The following is a 15,450-nucleotide window of genomic DNA, read 5'->3' as shown; positions in this document are numbered from 1 at the left end:
ACCAACCTAGAAAGCATATTCAAAAGCAGAGACATTACTTTGCCAACAAGGGTCCATCTAGTCAAGGCTATGGTTTTTCCGGTGGTCATGTATGGATGTGAGAATTGGACTGTGAAGAAAGCTGAGCACCAAAGAATTGATGCTTTTGAACTGTGGTGTTGGAGAAGACTCTTGAGAGTCCCTTGGACTGCAAGGAGATCTAACCAGTCCATTCTAAAGGAGATCAGCCCGGGGTGTTCTTTGGAAGGAATGATGCTAAAGCTGAAACTCCAGTACTTTGGCCACCTCATGTGAAGAGTTGACTCATTGGAAAAGACTCTGATGCTGGGAGGGATTGAGGGCAGGAGGAGAAGGGGATGGCAGAGGATGAGATGGTTGGATGGCATCACCGACTCGATGGATGTGAGTTTGAGTGAACTCCGGGAATTGGTGATGGACAGGGAGGCCTGGCATGCTGCAATTCATGGGGTCGCAAAGAGTTGGACATGACTGAGCGACTAAACTGACTGACTGACTATGAGTTTTAACAGATATATAAACACATATATGAGGCTTCCCTGGTGGCTCAGACAGTAGAGAATCTGCCTGGAATGAAGGAGTTTTGGGTTTGATCCCTGGGTTGGGAAGGTCCCCTGGAAAAGGAAATAGAAACCTACTCCATTATTCTTGCTTGGAGAATCCCATGGACAGAGGAGCCTGCTGGGCTACAGTCCATGGGGTCACAAAGAGTTGGATATGATTAGAGGCTAACACAGACACACATATAGGTTTGTGTGACCACCCTCACAGATCTATATATAAGATTTATAAAAGTTCAATCATCCAGAAAATTTCTTTGTGCTGCCTCCTTGAGATCAAGCCTTCCTCCATTCCTAAACTTTGGTACATACTGTTCCTATAGTGATGATTCTACCTTTTCCCAAATGTAATGTAAAGGGAACCATGCAGTGTAAAATTTTTTGAGACTGGTTTCTTTCTCTCAGCATAATACCTTTGAGAGTCATCCTTATTATTGTGAATATCCAATAATTCATTTCTTTTTATTGCTGAATGATCTTCCATTGGATGAATGTGCAAAAACATGTTTATTCATTCACCCATTGAAGAACATTTGAGTTATTTCCAGTTTTTGATGATTATAACTAGAGCTGCATTAAGCATTTGTATGTAGGTTTTTGTGTGAAAATAAATTTTCATAATTGCTATGGAAACATCTGGGTGTTGCTTTATCTTGACTGACTTTTTTCACTATGGTTATATTTTTGTTTTTTAAATATATTTTGTATTGTTTATTGATATTTTATAGACTCCTTTCCCTCAAGGAGATTTATTTTTGTTTAGTAGCCAGTTCAACTACTGGATGATTACCTAGCGATTGTGGACATCTGGTTTTATATTTTGTTTTGCCATATTTGTGAAAAGCCAAGACCCTTTAATTTGGTGGGATTCAGGTTCTAAACTTCCCTATGAATATAGTTAGGGCCTGGTTGACGGCTTTGTTAGGATGGATCTAGGATAAACTTAGTCCTTACTCTTAAGAGGAAAACTATCTGATATGTGCCTTGCTGTCTATAGAGTTAATGGGGGGTGTTAATAGGCTTTTCTACGCACCCTGGGCTGGGTTTCCAGTGTCCTCTGGCACTTCTTGATCTCCAGTATCTCTTTTTCATGCTCAAGCTCACAGCAGCCAGTCTCTGGTAAGCACAGTCGCAGGCTGTGCCTGTGAGCCCAGCTTCGGATGAGGGCTTCCAGGGAACCCCAGCGTGGGCTTCTGTCCATCTGTCTGTTAGGGGTGTTCCCTTCCCAGCACTCTGCTGCACAGTTGCCAGCTGTTTCAGCTGGCCTGAACTTTGATCTTGCCAGTTCCACTCAGCAGGGTCACCATGCTGTGCTTGGATTTCAGCTCATGGCATCTTCACTGGGAAATTGAACCCAAGTGTATTGCTGGGGTGATTTTGCAGCTCAGTTCCTGGGTGTTCTGTCTCTCAGGGGGTTGCAGTTCTTGCACTGCCTCTTGTCCAGTGTTTGAGAAAAGTTGCTTTCTTATTTATTTATTTCATGGTTGTTTATAGCATAGGAAAACTCTAGCACCAGATACTTCTATAGGAAGCTTTCTTGAATGACAGATCCAGGATGATTTATTAAGGGCAACTAAGGGTCTTTTGCTTGCAACCTAACTTTTCATCAAGGACAGGTTTGTTTTCTCAACTGTCAGAGAACTCTGTGCTGAAGGGTACTAGGGATCTGACCTGGTTTGGTAATTTTTGTGTTATTCTGTTTGCTATATTGAGTGAATTGGGAACCTTTTCCAAGGAGCTGAAACATAGCTTCTGTAAAGTACACTAGGTCATGAATTTTTAATTTTCAGTCCAGCTTTACCACAGTAGTAAAAACAGGTTCAATTATATACTTATTGGGGATTTTTTATTCTGATAAATTCTAAAGAGTTTTATTACAGAAGAGATTAAGTTTTTCCCTGAGCACAGAATGACTTTAGGACAGTTCTGCCCATCTCAGAATGGGTCATTTTCTTTTTTTGTGTGTGGAATGGAGACAAGATTGGTGAGGAAAAGAGAATACATAAGATAGTTGGAAAACTTTGTCCTTTTATTTAAGCTTGTGTTGAGTGATGACAAGTTATGGGTTGTGTCTACTAACTTTTCAAATGTGGCCATAGCACTATTATGTCACCCTCCCCAGCTGGAGGAAAAACAGGTTTTGGAACAATTCCCTAGTAACAGATAACCTGGTTTCTATATTATTTTCCTAGAGGGTGTTTGACAAATTTTCAGCCATAATGCTTTTTCATTTATTCACTAACTGAGACTTTTACTGGTATTCTGTTGTGCGATGTGTTATATAATGAATACCTTTAAGGTCTCAATGGCATATAAAAACATGCATTCATTTAGTTTGTGAGTTGGGGTGATTGAGGCTTGGCTGATATAGGCTGGACTCAGCAGGAGACATTGAGTTCTGCTCACCATATTTCTTATACTCCTTCTGGGACCAGTGGATTAGCCCAGAAATTTTCTTCTCATGGTTATGGTAGAGGTTCAAGAGAGAAAATCCAATTACCTGAGCACATTTTCAGCCTTGCCTACATTACATCTGTTAGAATCCTGTTGGCCAAAGCAAGACACATGGGCAAGCCCAATGTCAATGAAACATGTTCCCTCTATGAGAGTAAAGAAGAGGAAATGGGTATTATTGAAGAATAATCCAATCTCCTCTATGAAATTATTAAATTACTAATCACCAAGGCTATAGAGATTAATAAGACAGTCATTTTCTCTAGGAGCACTAAAAAAATTGATCCTGAACCATAAATAGTGATCTTACTAATGGAAGGTATAGAAAATGAGTTAAAACTCTAGTCAAATAAACAGAACCTCTCAGACTTTTAAGATTCTTTTCCTTTTAATTTCACACCCTGGAGGATGTTGAACTTGGTTTGCTGGCTATCTACCAAAGCATTGTGTTGAGCTGAAATCCCCTGCTATTAATAACCAGGTATACTGTGATTTTGAGATTTAAAGCCATGATCTCATGTTAGAAGCTGCAGTGGGCCAGGAAGCTATTTGGGTTTATAACAGTTCTAAACACTTGGGCAAAGATGCTGGAGATTAAAGGGAAAACATAAGCAGGTTTGTACACAGGGTCTCAGAGCTACATGGCTTTGTTTTAGGAACTCTCAGTAAGAAAGGTATGATAAAAAACTGAAATATGCAGGCCATCCAAATACATGAAACAAAAATCTAAGATCATTGAAATGAATGACTGGAGGGATCAAGGAAGATCTTGATTGACTACAGAGAGCAGAACAATGGCCTGGAAATACTGGTGTCTGATGCCTCTTTCCCATTTCTGAGGGCCTCTTCCTCAACAGTTAGTGTTAAGATTGCAGTTAGGCCTGAAGAAGTCTCATAAAACCTGGACAGAAGGATGGTGAAAACATCATGATTTTTTTTTCCTGAGTTATCCAAAATTTATGATGCTAAAGTTGGGGGACCTGAACTGGAGGTCTGGCATTATGGTGGGTGCTCAGAATCCCCAGACCCTCCCAGGTCTGACTGTTGACCATGCCCAAGGAATAAAGGAAAGAAGTTAAATAGGAAAAAAAAAATATTGGGACACAAGAAGGAAGATTTCAGGTTTTGTGGATTACACTTTGGAAATATCCGCTCTCAGCCAACTCTTATTTTTAGTTGAGAAAGTAAAGGCCTTTCTTGAGGCCACATGAGTCTATGGCAGGGCCAGGCTAGAAACAGTTCTGTGGCCTCATGGTGGCAGCTAACAGCCAATGTTTAACAATTGAGCTGAGAATTTGCTTGGTACTAGGCTATCCTAAGCTATACTTTATGTAGATGATATCCTTTTGTCTTCACTAGAATCCTATAAATTAGATATGATAGTTAATCTCATCTAACAGAGGAGGCAACTGAGGTACTAAGATACCCACAAGTTGTCTTTTGTCACAGCTAGTAAGTGGGGGAACCATGATTCAAACCAAGTAGTCTGACCCAGCGCCTGGACTCTTCATTGTTATTCGGCAGTGAGAGATCTAGATAGCAATAGCGTACATTAAGACCCTGAAGAGACAAGGATGTCTCTCTCAGAGCCTGGGAAATCCTGAAAGTGTAAAGCAGAGAGCCTTTAACTTATCCTTACGGAGAGGTGGAGCTGGAAAATATTGTAGATTGTGTCAGAACTGCCACAGGAATTCTGGCATGCCTTCTGAGCTGTCCATGGTGCTGAGCACCAGGTTCCCTTAATGCGTCTTTGCTATTGCACCCATCACCGATATTTAATAATTTTCACCTGAGATGTCCAGAATTTGAAAACCAAATAGATTGAAATAAATAATGATTGCATTTCTACTTGGTTCTAAACATTTTAGATGTGTTATTTCACTACAGCCCCACAGCAATTCAATGACCTTTCTTTTGAGAAAGAAATAGATAAACTACTATCATGTTAAAAGGCAGAATGAAGCAATGAGTTGTTAGAAGTATAAAAATTGGAACGTGGAAAGGAGTGATGAGAAAGTTTTTAGAGTTGGATGGAGCCTTTGAATTGGAACTAAAGAGAGAAGTTCAGTAAGGTTAGGGACTACAGGATCTTTCCTACCCTAGAATTTCAGGCAGTTCCTGCCAATTGAACACTCTGAGTGTGTGAGGCATGCCTTTTTGTTTTTTTCTGGACCAGCACATTCATGAGTGGGATATGTGCTGAAAAGTCAGGTCATTCACTTTATCCTCCTTTACCTATAGATGTTACAGCTGAGGGTCACTAAAACAGTTATTCAAGGTCATGCAACAAGAGAGTGCAGAGCCAAAAGAAATATAACCCAGGTCTCATGATCAATACTCCACATTTATTACCTATTTCAGGATCTCACACAGCTATAATCATGGGCCAGTTCCATGAGCAATACCCAGGTGCTGAATAAAAATACATGGTACTACATTCCATGCCAAACCCACTAGAATATAATTCCTAGAGAGAATATGGATTGTGCATAGAGCACTAATACTCTATCAGATGTACTAAGGTTCTGTTGGGAAATTAATGCTAATAATATTGTTCCGTTTACAATCCATTTAAAGCATATATCACATTAAAACTTCTACCTTTATTATGTAGTTGCTATACTCCTGTGATAATCTGCCTTTAAGAAAATATGCTCTTTATTTAAGAATTGACTTACATTTGAATATTCACTGTGCATTTATTTGCTGAATGTTTTTGAATATGTTTATCAATCCTTTAGGACTTTAGTTTTTGCACATGTAAATGGAACTATAACACCTACCTTGTAAAGTTTCTGTAGTATTTATATGGATAGTTCTAATAGGACAGTTGTTTTCCACATAATAAATGTTTTCTATATAATATATAGTTCCAGTATTGGCTATTTTATTAATAATATTTTAACTATAAAAAATCTTCTTGCAACTTGTTTTGGATTTTTAAAAATTTTTAATTGCTGTACTTTTAAATTCAAGCATGCATTATATATCTTGATTTAATTTTTAAAAATCAGTACTTTATGTTTCAAAATATGTTCCTTGGTCAAATCTATTAAGGTGGACAGATAGAAACACACAATGGTATCGCTTTTTGGCCTTTTGGACTAAGATTAAGTGTGGTATCTGTTCTCACCAGTTTAATATCTGATATGTCCTCTGTCTGAAGACAGTATATTAAATTTCTAAATAGGTTGAAAATATGTACTGCTTCAGTCCATCCATCTTTTTTTTTCCCTTGAGGATTCAGACTGGCTCTCCTGCTTCTGTTTTCTGTAGAGGAAAAACATATTTTTCTACAGATACACAGATAATAAAATTTACTGTTAACATTTTATTCAAGTGGGAACAGTACATTTAAATGTGTGCATTAATGGGGGGAAAAAGATGCACACTGTCAAATTGGAAAAGTAAGAAAGCATCAGATGATGAGGAATCTCATATGTCATGCTGACCATTTTGGATTTGATCCTGCAAGCAGTGGTCACCCATCAGGGATTTTGATCTGTGAGTGATGAGGCACAAACAGTGTCTAGGGAAAATGAGTGTGACACAGGACACAAAGGAGACAGGTAGGGAAAGTTAAACATTATTGCTTATGTAGAAGTTGATAATTCCCTGTATTAGATCTCTCCATTGGAAGTGTGAAGGCAGGAAGAGACCTGCGAGGTCGCTACTAAGGAAGATAGAAAGTATTTGGTTAATGGATATGAGGGAGAAGAAAGAGATGAAAATAATTGTGGAGTTTTAAGCCTGAGTGATGAGGCTTGACAGCTTGACAGAAAAAGAGATTATCTAGAGGGCGACCTGGATATGGATAGGGAATCAGTTTGGATCTTGATCCTGTTTTACAAATTGTGAAAAAATGTGATAACAGGCAGATGTATTGACTCCTTTATACATAAATCAGTTGAATGAAAAATTTCAAGTACATTTAAATATAATTTCTTTAAAAATTCTACTGCTACCCATCCCTAGTTTTTTTTTTTTTTTTTTTTTACTCTTCAATTTTATTCTTTGATGTATCAAGGTTCTTAGTTGCAAACAAAAGAAACTGTTTCTGGTTGACTTAAACAGGGAAAGGGTTTATTAAAGTAATATTGATTTGCTCATAGAATGTCTGGGAAGATTGGAGATCCAGGCTCAGAATATGTTTAGAAACAAGGGATAATGAGCAGCAGCCACATCCATGGTCAAAATCATGCTAAGAACCAGCCTGTGAAGACACTGCTGTTCCCCTGTATAGTGTTGGATGCTGTGGCTTGTACTGTCACTGGTAATGGACAGAGAATGCCATCCCTGACTCTGATGTCTTTGGAAATTTGAAGCTTCTGCTGCCATTGTTGCTCCCACATCCATAATAGAGTCTCCTCTATTCCTGCCTATTTGTATCACTAGGCTGTTACTCAAAGACCAGGGTAGAGACATCTGGTTGGGTAAGCCCGTGTTTTGTCCCCTAGCTGAAAGATGTAAGGGTCTTGCTTTTCACTGTAAAGGAAGGGTCTTGCTTTTCAGCCTTATGGTGAGAGATGGACCCTGCCTCCCACCGAGATTCCTAAGAAGGAACATTTGTAGTTATAGGAAGGACTTTCAGATACTTGGAAGCCAAGAAAAAGCGTATCAAACAAACTGAAGAACCAAAAACCAGTGTCTACAACACATGCCTGAAGTTATATTTTATATCACGAGAGCAGAGTATCTCTATAGAAATACTTTTTTTTTCTTTCTTCTTCTTCTTTTTTTAGTTAGCTTCAAATACAGACACAGAATGTCCCAAGAATCAAAGCACTTGCAGTCATAGATAAAAAGGTCAGAAAATTGCCCGATATTTCATGGCTGGGGTTGCTCAAATTGCAGCCTATTCAGACTGAAACAGAGCACCATTTGACCTTTTCATGTGGCAAGATGTTGTATTAACAGAACTCCCTCTTTCTATGATTTTTATGCCCTTCCATCCTTTCCTGCTTATTTGAATTCAGCTCCAAGAGGGGAAAAAAATGAAGAAAAAACATGTGGTTTGAAATTTCAGGTTGAGGGTGAACTGATTCAAAATTTGAATTTAGGGAGGAAAGACTTTTGTCTTGTGTATCTCAGTAGAACATTGGACTGGGACTCAGAAAGCTCAAATCCCAATGTTGGGCAAGTCCTTTTCTCTCTCTCAACTCTCAATTCCTCCTTGATGGAGTCCTTGGATTTGGACTCAGGAAGAACCAGATTTGAGCTCCCATTTACTGATTGGTGTAAACTTGGGATTATCATGCTCTTAGCTTCATTCGTTTTCATAGAAGGAATGGAAATATAATAGTACCTTCCTCATAAATGTATTCTGTGAATTAAGTAAAGCAAGATTTATGAAACTTCAGGATAAGATAGGATGGTTGTACCCTAGATGGTCTCTAATGACTTCCTAGGCTTTGGAGAATCTGTTTCATTATAGTTTGCATAGTGATCCATATTGTTTGTGCATATGTGTATCTTACAGTGCATATATCCTAAAGTGGGTTTTAGAGGAACAGGTATTCTCAGAAAGAATAAAAGAGAAAATTTCATTTCTTCTTTTCTCTATTCCATGATCTATAAATACAGTTTCTTTTGAAATACTTTGAACGATACTCAGATGATAACTTGTTACATATTTAAAACCCTTGGGAATCTGTGATCCAAATGAGGAAACCAGAAAGACAAAGTTCTACGTTTATATGGGTTGAAATATAAAATAACCATTCAAGGCAGTGTCATGAGGAAAGAGTGGGTGAAGAGGGAAGGGAATGGGTTACACTGAGCAGGGTAGACAGGGCCAGCTTCTTGGAATTCTAGAATTATTCCTTAACAAATGTAGTTGAATTTATAATTTGTGTCAGAGCATACTTTCTTAAACCTGCCAGATTTGAGATGTTTATATCCCTCCAAGGGTTGGGGAAAATGGCTGGTGTGGTGGTTTTAAAGGCTATCAGCAAAATCTTTGACATGTTTCCCATCCAAAGATGGGACCTGATTCTCCTCCCTTTGAACATGCATTGTTTGGCTCTAGTGACTTCATTTTAATGAGGTGAATGACTTTGTTGATTTCTCAGTCTATTAGAAAAGGCAATTCAGCTTCCTGACAGATTCTCCCTCTTTTGGGATGATTACCCTGGAAACATTTATATGGTACAGTACTATATGAAGTCATTGTATTTATTTTTAATGAATGGATGAATATAGTTATTCATTGTTTTTCTCCACCCAGTAAAATGTAAACTCTGTTAGATCAGGTGTTTCATCTTATGCTCCATCCAACATCTAGCTCAGGCCTGACACATAGGTGCTCAGTGGGTATTTGCTGAATAAATGACTATGTGGTTGGGTAGATAGAAAGTTCTAGAGGCGAGAGTGACAGAGCTTTGAATACCATTAGGATGTAGATGGTAAGCAATAAAAGCAGAGCAGATAATCAGGGAATAGTAGATAATCAGAGGATAGTGCATGGATGAGGATCAAGAACTGGACTCATCAGATGTCCTGTGATCTCACTAGCTTTCTCATAACTTGACTTAACAAAATCTCTTCTTTCACTTTAGAAGACAGCAGAGTGCCATGCTTGAGAGCAGGGATGCTGAAATCATACTGCCTGGGTTTGAATTCGAACTCTATAACTTACTATGTGATCTTAAGTGAAAGTGGAAGTTGCTCAGTTGTGTCTGACTCTTTGTGACCCCATGTACTATACAGTCCATGGAATTCTCTAGGCCAGAATACTGGAGTGGGTAGCCGTTCCCTTCTCCAGGGGATCTTCCCACCCTAGGGATAGAACCCAGGTCTCCCACATTGCAGGTGGATTCTTTACCAGCTGAGCCACAAGGGAAGCCCAAAAATACTGGAGTGGATAGCCTATCCGTTTTCCAGGGGATCTTCCTGACCCAGGAATCCAATCGGGGTCTCCTGCATTGCAGGTGAATTCTTGACCAACTAAGCTATCAGGGAAACCCACATGTGAATCCTTTCTCCAGAGGATCTTTCCAACCCAGGGATCAAACCCAGGTCTCCCACATTACAGGTAGATTCTTTACCAGTTGAGCCACCAGGGAAGCCCATGTGATCTTAACCCAGCCCTTTAACCTTAATGAGTCTCTGAATTTCTTTGTATCAATGGAACTAATGATAGTACCTAGCACATAGGGACTTTTCTTTATATAGGACTTGTAAGAGTTGATATAGATTATAGCCTAAAATCCTATAAGCCTTAAATAAAAACTGGTTATTATTATTATTAATATTGTTGTTGTTTAGTTGCTAAGTTGTGTCCAACTCTTTTGCAACCCCATGGACTATAGCCCTCCAGGCTCCCTTGTCCATGGGATTTCCTAGGCAAGAATACTTGAGTGTGTTGCCATTTCCTTCTTCAGGGGATCTTCTAGACCCAGAGGTTGAATGTCTCCTGCTTGGCAGGTGGATTTTTTTTTTTTTGTTACCACTGAACTACCTGGGATGCCCATTATTATTATTATTCCTATTATTAAGCATAAAGACATTGACCTAAGAGAAAGACTGTAGTAAAAATACAGACATTTGTATAGTAATTTATACTTTCTGAGGTGCTTTTTCATTTGTCAACTCATTCAGTTTTCGCAGCTGAGCATATAGGATATCATTATCTCTACTATTTTTTAAGATATTAATAAATGGAAAAACTTGGGCAAGAACCCAGATGATATATTTCTCAAGTCCACTGGCCTTTCAGAATGAGGAATCAGAAGGAGAATATCAAGTACAAAGATTTAGAACTGACATTCACCCATCTTGGATAAAAGTGATTTACCCCTGGAACAGTTTGGTGCCAAGCCTTTGAATTATATATATCCTAAAAATTTCCAGCATTTAGTGGGAGAACATCACTCTGCCATGGTTTGTTTGGACTGCAACGCTGGAGCAGTTGAAATTAATCTTTTTTATTCCTTCATTCAACAGGTACTTGTAGAGCTTTGGGCTAGGCACTATGTGGGATACAGAGAAGTACAATTTATAGACTCTGACCTTTAAGTTTTCATTGCTTAGTTGAGATGAGGGGAGGGTAAAGACACATAGTCTGAAGCCATAGCTTGATAGAGCAGAGTCTAAACTTTGAGTCTATGTGTTTGAAGTTTAGGGAAACTTATATGAAATATGGGCCATATTTCCTCTTAATCAAGCAAGCATCACTTGGCAGATAAGCCATTAATCATTGCTTTCTTGTCATGAACTGACTTGTTCAGCATGGGGAGGAGATTGCTCAAGGTACTAGAGACTTTTTCTCATCATGTATTATGACATATAGTTCCTGTGTGTGAGATAGGAAGGTGGGCAGACAACAAGACCAGGTGAGCCCATCCCCAGGTCACTGCTTCCAAACCTCACTTTGACTTTCGGGGGCAGAAGAAAGGCAGTTAATTCCTTCCTTTAACAAACATTGACTGACTGCCCCCTTTGAATTGAGGCACTGTGATACATGCTGGAAAGATCAACACTGAGAATAAAGGCTTGTTCCTGTCTTCAAGGGGCTCATAGTGTAGAGGCAACATTATAGAATCATAGCACTGCTCTTTTATAACATTTTTCTGTATTTTTAATTGGGGGATGATTGCTTACAATGTTGTATTGGTTTCTGCCACATATCAACATGAAACAGCCATAGCTATACACATGTATAGCTATACACATGTCGCCTCTCTCTTGCACCTTCCTCCCACCCCATCCCACCTCTCTAGGCTGTCACAGAGCACTGCTCTTGAGTCACACTGCTTGTGCTTGTGTTAAGTTTCTACCACTTAGCAGGTGTGAGACCTTGGGCAAATAAGTTAATTGCTCTGTGTCTTGATTTCCCAGCTTAGGAAATGGGTGTAATCATGGTGAGAATTTTTAAAAAATCAATTATTTATTTTTGGCTGTGTTGAGTCTTCATGGCTGCACGTGGTTTTCTCTAGTTGGGTGAGCTGGGACTAGTCTCTAGTTGCGGCGTGTGCTAGCTTCTTACTGTAGCAGCTTTTCTTGTTGCAGAGCACAGGCTTTAGGGTATGTGGGCTTTGGTATTTACACCCTGTGGGTTCAGTAGTTGCTACACATGGGCCTAGTAGTTGTGGTGTGCAGGCTCAATAGTTGTGGACATGGGCTTATTTGCCTCATGCCATGTGGAATCTTCCCACACCAGGGATTGAACCCATATCCCCTGTATGGCAGGTGGATGCTTAACCACTGGACCACCAGGGAAATCCAATGGTAAGATTAAATGAGCTATTCCATGTATCCCATAGCACTATGCCAGGCATGTAATAAGTATGTAATAAACATTAGCTGTTATTATTCAGTTCAGTTCAGTTCAGTCTCTCAGTCGTGTCCGACTCTTTGCGACCCATGAATCATAGCATGCCAGGCCTCCCTGTCCATCACCAACTCCTGGAGTTCACCCAAACTCATGTCCATTGAGTTGGTGATGCCATCCAGCCATCTCATCCTCTGTCATCCTCTTCTCCTCCTGCCCCCAATCACTCCCAGCATCAGAGTCTTTTCCAATGAGTCAACTCTTCACATGAGGTGGCCAAAGTAATGGAGTTTCAGCTTTAGCATCAGTCCTTTCAATGAACACCCAGGACTGATCTCCTTTAGAATGGACTGGTTGGATCTCCTTGCAGTCCAAGGGACTCTCAAGAGTCTTCTCCAACACCACAGTTCAAAAAGCATCAATTCTTTGGCGCTCAGCCTTCTTCACAGTCCAACTCTCACATCCATACATGACCACTGGAAAAAACCATAGCCTTGACTAGATGGACCTTTGTTGGCAAAGTAATGTCCCTGCTTTTTAATATGCTATCTAAGTTGGTCATAACTTTCTTTCCAAGGAGTAAGCATCTTTTAATTTCATGGCTGCAGTCACCATCTGCAGTGATTTTGGAGCCCCCCAAAATAAAGTCTGACACTGTTTCCACTGTTTCCCCATCTATTTCCCATGAAGTGATGGGATATATATATATATTTTGAAGTGATGGGATATTACTAGTATACAAAAGTATAGAGTGGTTTCACTTCCACTTAGGATAAAAAGTTGGAAAGAACATCACCCTCATTCTAAAACTGAGAAAAATTCAGCTAACTACAAAATCAGAGCTTGTTTTTTGACCTATTAGAGAGCTGAGGTCACAGAGCAAGCAAATTCTGTAATGGAAGAGATTTCTCCAAGGAGAAACTGGACCAGTGGACTGTGACATTTTCTGTGACAGAAAATAAGAGAGGATGCTGCCATACAGATGAGTGAGGAGACATTTTGTGAGCATTTAGCTGAATATGGGCTAGCATGAAATAAGAGAAATTGTGGACTTCCTTATACAAGAGGAGTTTGGACCCTTCTCAGGCTCTCTTCTATAAATCTTCACCAGGGGTTCACAAGAAAGTCTGGGATCAGGGCAAGAGACTAGAGAAATCCATCCTCACTAAGGCAGATATGGAGGAGGAGATTAGCCCCAATGAGAAAGGTACAATATCCCGCTTCCTAGAACCATATGTCCTACAGAGCAAAAGACTTAAACTGCTGTGAAAGGGCAGCATTGTATAACGCTCGGGAATAGCTGAGGAGCCATTATTGTTAGATGAAAAGGCGGGGGTGCAAAGGATCAGGTCTAAGTGCACGAGCCCATTTCTAGCCTCTCCTGACTTACATTTGCTAAATTAATTCAATCCCTGACACTGATGATCTGACCAAAGAAGTGGCAGCCCTGCTTCCAAGCATGAGTGCTATTAATCTCATTACTCTATGTAACATATCTGACATTTGGTAAATAATTATGACTAATTTTAATAATTAATCAGTCATAATAGCAAATAAGAAACCCATTATTGAGAGAAAAAACAATCAGCAGAGTCAGACTCAAAGATGACTAAGATGTTAGAACAATCATTCAGGAACTTTAAAACAATTATAGTTAATGTTAAAGGATCTAGTGGAAAAGGTGGATAATGTATATGAACAGATAGGAAATTTCAGTGGAGAGGTCAAAACTACAAGAAAGAGTCTCATGGAAATGCCATACACACACCCACACACCACACACACACACACACACCAGAAATAAAGAATTATTTTGATGGGTTCGGTAGTAGACTTGACCCAGCTGAGGTCAATAGGAATTACTCAAATTGTAGCACAGTGAGAAAAAAGTAACAATATCCAAAAGCTATGAAAGAACATCAAATGTTTTGACATTTTATAATTGGAAAATACAGAGAAAGAAGAGAAATATTTGAAAATATAAGACTGAGAATATTCTCAAAATAATTAAAGGTACCAAATAAAGATCTAGGAAGCTCAGAAATCTCAAGTGAAAATATCTTTCAAGATTGAAGGTAAAACACATTTTTTCCCCAAATACTCAACATCTGAAAGAATTTATCACTAGTAGACCTCTGCTACAAAAGATGTTAAAAAATATTCAGGATAAGTAATATAATATCAGACAGAAACTTGAAAAAATGAAAACAATAAAAATAAAGGTAAATATAAATTTTATTTCTTATTCACTCTAAAAGATAACTGTCTAAAGTAAATATGATAATAATGTATTTTGAAGTGTAATGTATATAAAAATAAAATGTATAACAACAACATCACAATGAATGGGAGGGAGAAGTTGGAAAGAGGTTATTGTAAGAGTCTTATTCTACGTAAGTTAATATATAATATTTAAAGCTAGACATAAATCCTGCATCAGTAACTAAAAATATTATAAAGAGGTATAAGTAATGAACAATTAGTAGGGGTAAAAGAATTAAAGAAAATAGTCAATACAAAAATAGAAATATGTAAAAGTTAAGATTATTTGGAGGAAATGGTGAGAAGTCTGGTAAAGATGTTGGAAAGATGTATGGAAAGTGTCTGGGAAAGATGTATGAAAGTATGATGTGAGCAGAGAGTGTAACAGAAGTTTGAAAACAAGGCATCTAAGAGCTTGATTATGAACAGCTTTATAAAGTAGTCTAGGTTAGTGATGTGTGTGTCATAAGCTGTTTCAGTAGTATTCAGCTCTGCGATCTCATGAACTGTAACCTGCCAGGCTCCCGTGTCCATGAGAATCTCCAGACAAGAATGCTAGAGTGGGTTGCCATGCCTTCCTCCAGGGGATTTTCCTGACCCAGGGATTGAACCTGCATCTCCTGTATCTCCCGCACTGCAGGTGGATTCTTTACGGCTGAGCCACCAGGGAAGCCCTAGGTTAGTGATATTGACTATTTAAGAAAATAAAGTTTTTTCCATCAATTTTAATAAAATAAGCGTTTTCACCTAAGATGATTTGGTGGAGCTTTTCTCGTTTTGAAATTTTATTTATTTTTAATATTTTGGCTGTATTTGGGTCCTCATTGCTTTTTTTTTTTTGCACAAGCTTTCTCTAATTGTGGAGCATGGGGGCTACTGTTTGTG

Source organism: Capra hircus, chromosome 7 (assembly GCF_001704415.2).
Source record: "Capra hircus breed San Clemente chromosome 7, ASM170441v1, whole genome shotgun sequence".
NCBI classification, from domain to species: domain Eukaryota; kingdom Metazoa; phylum Chordata; class Mammalia; order Artiodactyla; family Bovidae; genus Capra; species Capra hircus.
This window is presented reverse-complemented; position numbering follows the sequence as displayed.